The following is a 6081-nucleotide window of genomic DNA, read 5'->3' on the forward strand; positions in this document are numbered from 1 at the left end:
GTCTATTCCGCGACTTGCGACGCTGTCCCTCCATGGGAGGCACTTCACCATGCGAGGGGGAACATCTGGAGGAACCGGGGGCCGAGCAGGCGCATGAGGGCATCGGCCGACCACCATGGTTGACCGACCGTCCCCTGGCCCGCCTGGTTCCCTCCTCCTTGGGGTGCTCCGAGGTGTTGCCAGTGAGGTCGCAGTCACGGAGTAGACCTCTTCTTGTAGGGCTTTGGCGAAGTGTTGTTCCAAGGGGCTGAGGCGCTCTTCTCGGCTAGGTTCCGAGGTGACGAACGGAACTATCTCCTTGCTGGCCATGGCAGGTAGTCTATGGGATGCTGCTGGAGTTGGTGGAGGTTTTGGAGTAGATGGAAACAAGGTGGAGAAGGAGAGGGTTTAGGTTTTCTGGGGAAGAAGCATGAAAACTCTCCTTTTCTCCTCGCGAACACCACCGTGCCTCATGGGTTTGGGCTTGGCATGGGTCAGAGAGGCCGTGCACCGAGGATGGGCCTCATTGGGGCTAGCCAGTGCTCGGTCGACCATGTGGTCGGCCGACCATGGCTGGGCCCCAGTGGGCCTCAGCTTCCTCTGGTCGACAGGTAGGGCTAGAGATATTATAATTATTGTGGGCCCACCTGACCTTTTTGCCTATATGGCTCTTAATTAGATATATGAGCGTGATCGACTAAGTCAATCATGTCTATTTCTGCATCAAGAGCTTTGTTATGGTCTAAGAAAAGTTTGAGGCATTGAACGTTTACCTTAAAGGTGTTCCCATCGTCATGTTGTATCGTGATAGCTCCATGAGTTGATGTGTTGATGATGCGGTACGGTCCTAGCCACTTGCTGCGTAGTTTCCCATGACCAAATTATTTGACCCTGGAATTGAAAAGCAATACCTTGTCTCCTGGGTTGAAGATCTTGGGCGTCAATCGCTTATTGTGCCATCTCTTGGTTCTTTCTTTATAGATCGAGGCACTATGATAAGCTTTATCTCTCCATTCCTCCAGTTTCGAGATCTAGCGCTTTCAGTGCTCTCCGACTTGCTTTAGATCCATGTTCCATTTCCGGATAGCCCAATGCGCTCTGTGCTCCAGTTCTACGGGTAAATGGCAAGTTTTCCCGTAGACTATCTAGTAGGGTGACATTCCAATGGGTGTCTTGTACGCTATGCGGTATGCCCATTGAGCATCTGGCAGCTTCAGCTTCCATCCCCTCCCCATCTCATTCACGGTCTTTTGCAGAATATTCTTGATTTGTTTGTTGGATGTTTCTGCCTAACCGCTGGTATGGGGGTGATACGGGGTCGCGATGTTATGCCTTGTCCCTAGCTCCTCGAGAAAGTTTCGAAAAGCCGAGTCAATGAAGTGCGACCCTCCGTCACTAATTACCATCCTTGGTGTGCCAAACCTTGGGAAGATAATCTCGTGAAACATCTTACGGGCATTCTTTGCATCTGCGGTCTTGCATGGCATGGCTTTGACCCATTTGGAGACGTAGTCCATGGCGACCAAGATGTACTCGCAACCTTGGGATTTTACAAAAGGTCCCATGTAGTCGATGCCCCAAACATCGAATAGTTTGACTTGAAGGTTATAAGTTAGGGGCATCGCGTTACGAGTTTTGATCCCTCCTAGCCTCTGGCAATTTGGACATCTTCGGATGAAGTTTCTAGTGTCTTCATACATAGATGGCCAATAGAACCCACTTTGCCAGATTTTTGCCTGAGTGCAAAATACACCATAGTGGCCTCCATGTGGTGCTGCATGGCATCTTTCTATAATCTTGTGTCCTTCTGCCGTCGGTACACAACATCTGAGCAACCCATCTGCACACACTCGGTACAGATATGGTACATCCTATAAGTGGCGTCTGCTCTCGTAGATCAACTTCTTTTTGCTCTCCCCTGGGGGTATATACCCTAAAACCATAAAGTTCACGATATTCACGTACCAGGGGTGTGAAGCTATTACCTTGTGGAGCATATCATCCCGTAGGAAGTCATTTATCGGCGGGTCTTGAGTACCGGTGATAGGCATGTGTGATAAATGATCTACCACTGAATTCTCTACTTCTTTCTTATCCTTAATTTCTAGATCAAATTCTTGGAGTAGAAGAATCCATCTGATCAGCCTTGATTTAGCATCCTTCTTGGTGAGGAGGTACTTGAGTGCTGCGTGGTCAGTGTAGACTATGACCTTTGTCCCCACTAGATAGGATCTAAACTTATTGATAGCAAAGACGACTGCTAGGAGCTCTTTTTCCGTTCTGGCATAATTGAGCTGGGCTCCTGTGAGTGTCTTGCTAGCCTACACAATCGCGAGATGCTTCTTATCCTTGGTTTTCCCAAGCACGGCCCCCACCGCATAGTAACTAGCATCACACATGATTTCGAATGGGAGCTTCCAATCTGGGGGTTGTATGATTGGAGCTGAGACGAGTGCCTTTTTGAGAGTTTCAAAGGCTTCATGACACTCGTCGGTGAATTAGAAAGGGACATCCTTAGCTAGGAGGCTTGTGAGGGGTCTAGCGATATAAGAGAAGTTTGCAATGAACCGTCGATAGAAACCCACATGGCCTAGGAAGCTTCGGATTCCTTTCATGTTGGTGGGAGAAGGAAGTCGCTCAATGACTTCGATTTTTGCCTTGTCCACCTCTATCCCTCTTTCGGACACCAAGTGTCCTAAGACGATGCCTTCACGGACCATAAAATGACATTTCTCCTAGTTGAGAGTCAGGTCCTTTTCTTGGCATCTTTGCAAGAACTTGTCCAAATTTTCTAGACAATGATCGAAGGTCGTCCCATAGACTGAGAAGTCGTCCATGAAGAATTCCATGATTTCTTCGATCATATCTGAGGAAATGGACATCATGCACCTTTGGAATGATGTGGGTGCATTGCATAGCCCAAACGACATTCGTTGGTAGGCGTACATTCCATAAGGGAATGTGAAAGTAGTCTTGCTTTGGTCTTCAGGATGGATGGGTATTTGATGGTAACCAGAATAACCATCAAGGAAACAAAAGTAGGAATGTTTCACCAACCGCTCTAGCATCTCATCGATGAAAGGCAGCGGGAAGTGATCCTTCTTTGTGGCCTTGTTGAGTTTTCTATAGTCTATACACATTCTCCATCCCATGACGGTTCGTTGCGGAATTAGCTCATTCTTGCTATTTTCCACTACCATCATTCCTCCTTCTTGGGCACGACCTGAACTGGGCTTACCCACTCGCTATGTGGAACAGGATAGATGATTCCTATGTCTAGGAGTTTGAGGATCTCTTTCTTTACCACCTCCCTCATGGCATTGTTTAACCTTCTTTGGGGTTCCCTAGAAGGTGCTATTTCGATATCCAGAGGAATCCGGTGGGTACAAAGAGCGAGGCTGATGCCCTTGAGAACCTGTAGGGTATAGCCTAAGACTGATCGGTGCTTTTCTAGGACGGCGATGAGCTTGTTTGTCTCCTTCTCCGAGAGTTTATCGCTGATGATCACATGAGACTCTACATCGCTATTAGAAAAGCGTATCTAAGCCCAGAAGGTAAAGGCTTTAGCTCAATAGGGGGTCGTGATGGCTTTTCGGTCTCGGGTAGTTCGAAGGTCTCATTAGAGTCCTCGTCTGCCTTGATGACTTCTTCTTTCGGGTTTCCCTCAATATCCTCCTCGAGGTCTGAGTCAAAAGACTCGAGAACGGAAGTGGCCAACATTTCCTCGATTGGCTCAAGAATAGGGGGATCCTCCACAGAGCATTTTAATGCTCGCTCTATTGGAATGTGGAGATTGTCCTTCCCTAACTTGATGTTTAGGTACCCTTCCTTAGGTACATCCTTAAGGAGGGTCTTAGTGGGATGTCCTATCAGGAAATCGAAGTTGAGATCTTCGAAGACATGAAAATTCAGTTGTACCTTAACATCATCATGCCAAAATGACATGTTCGTGAGTATCCCGTAACTGCTCGTAAGAGAACTTGAGGGTCTCTTGAGCTATCTGTCTGTCGGGGTGAGTGTTTGGTTGCCCAAAAAAGGCTAACGCAAACTCATCTGACATAAGATTGGCTCCGACAGTGGGACTATAGAGAGTGTCCATGTTTTGGTTTTGTAGATGGCAACGAAATGACGAGGAAGGGGAGTTAAGCTGAATTGGGTTCAGGAATGACTCTCCTTCTTGCAGCCATTCGTCACTTATCAACGCTGTCAACTCTTGAATCGTCTCTCGAAGATAACTCTCTTCTGAGAGATCCATGGGGGTGATAGGGACCGATGGTCGCTTCTGGCAGAAGTATCTTGAAGTGTTGCCAAAATCTTCAAAGAGATCGCACTCGATACTTCGGAGAAACTCCAGAGGTAGAGGATCCTCTTCCTCTAGGGTTTCGGGTTTAAGTTTAGGAGAGGGTTCAGGGGTCGAATCTACTGATTGGAATTCTAGAGGCTCTAACTCAATCCTTGAGGTTTCCTCTTGACACATCTCGGGTTCCTTTGGAATTGGCTCGTGGATACAAACGAAAGAGGTTATGTCCAAAATTCTATTAAGGACTTTCCTGCCTTTGGATGGGGTAAGATGAGCGAAAGATCCTCCAGAAGTAAGATCGAGATGGTGTGCAGACTCCTTGTCAAGACCAGTATAAAAATGCTGGAGCAATAAATGCTCGGGTAAAGATAAGTCAGGGCCTAATTTGACCAATAAGGTAAATCGAGCCCAAGCTACACCGATTAATTCCTTATCATTCTAACGGAAGGTTAGAACTTCCGTTCATAAGGCACATATTCGAGAAAGCGGAAAGAATACAGAACAGAATCTGTTCCAAAGTTCAATCCAACTTCCGTTCACACATCCTACGACATGAATGTACCAATGTCTTGCTTTCTCTAAAAGTGAGAAAGAAAACAACTTCCATTTAAGAGTTTCGTGCGTCATGCCTGAAATTTTCAAGCATGAGCACACTTACTCAAATTCGCACAGATGGTGGTAGAGATTTTCACAATCCCTTCCTGAAAATGAATTTTCCTAAACTAAGTCTATAAAGCCTGAGCTGAGTTCATAGCTGATAGAAAGAATTGGGTCGGCGGAAGGTGCTGGCTCATAGAACTCGCTCTTGGGTGAAGAGAGCTGTTGAAGGGATAGCTGCTCCATGGGTAACGGGGGTTGAGGTAAAAATAAAGAAAAGAAAAAAGATATGAGGACGACTGAGTCTGAAGATAATGTAGCTACCGTTCCCCGGCAACGGTGCCAAAAAGCTTGTTGGTACTTTGTAACGTCATGAATAAAATCCGCAAGCACACGGATACCACTGTAGCTTTCACCTAGGAGTATTCCAGGGTATCATATCCATTGAGGAATGTGAGTACACTATCTACGGGTTCAGGCTCATCCAAGGACACACATACTTATGTAGGAGGGATAGAATAGAGATGACTTCCTAAGGTCTAGAATCTATGTTCAAAAGAAGAGATAACTTCACCTTGTACTTCGAGCTACTGGTTTCCTGGCTTAAACAAGCCAGTTGTTCTGGCAATAATGCTCTATCCTATAACCAAACACAGAGGGTTACTAGAGCTCGAACAGGGCTTTCACTGTGACACCCCAAGTTTTTAAATTGCTAAATTAAGATTAACAACCAATGTTATGCACAAAAGATCAAGAGAAATGTAACACAATTCATCAAAATTTTTCACTTTTCCAAGCATTGGTATATAGGTATATATGTATATGCATATGAATGTGCACTTTTACAAGTAAATTTGTAATTTTCAAACCAAGTGAAATATGTCCATGAAAATGGATAGGCATATTCTCCATGTCATGTTAAAGAAAAGTCTAGTTGAAGCCTAGGAGTAAAAGTGACAAAGGTCACATGAAATGACAAGTCCTTTAATTAGTAATTTTTAAAATAATTAAATAACTTTCAAACTATTTCTCAAATAAAAAAGTGCCTGAAACAAAAGTTGTAGATCTTGAAATTTTTAACAATTTTGGTATTCAATTTTTTTTTGATTTGACCTCAGGAAATAGGAGAAAAATTTGTTTTTGCACTCAGACCCCTGAACTTCTTTCAATTCTATCTCTCCGCCCCTCACCTCTTTCCCTCGCTA

The sequence above is a fragment of the Panicum virgatum genome, chromosome 7K (genome assembly GCF_016808335.1).
Source record: "Panicum virgatum strain AP13 chromosome 7K, P.virgatum_v5, whole genome shotgun sequence".
Classification (NCBI taxonomy): Eukaryota; Viridiplantae; Streptophyta; class Magnoliopsida; order Poales; family Poaceae; genus Panicum; species Panicum virgatum.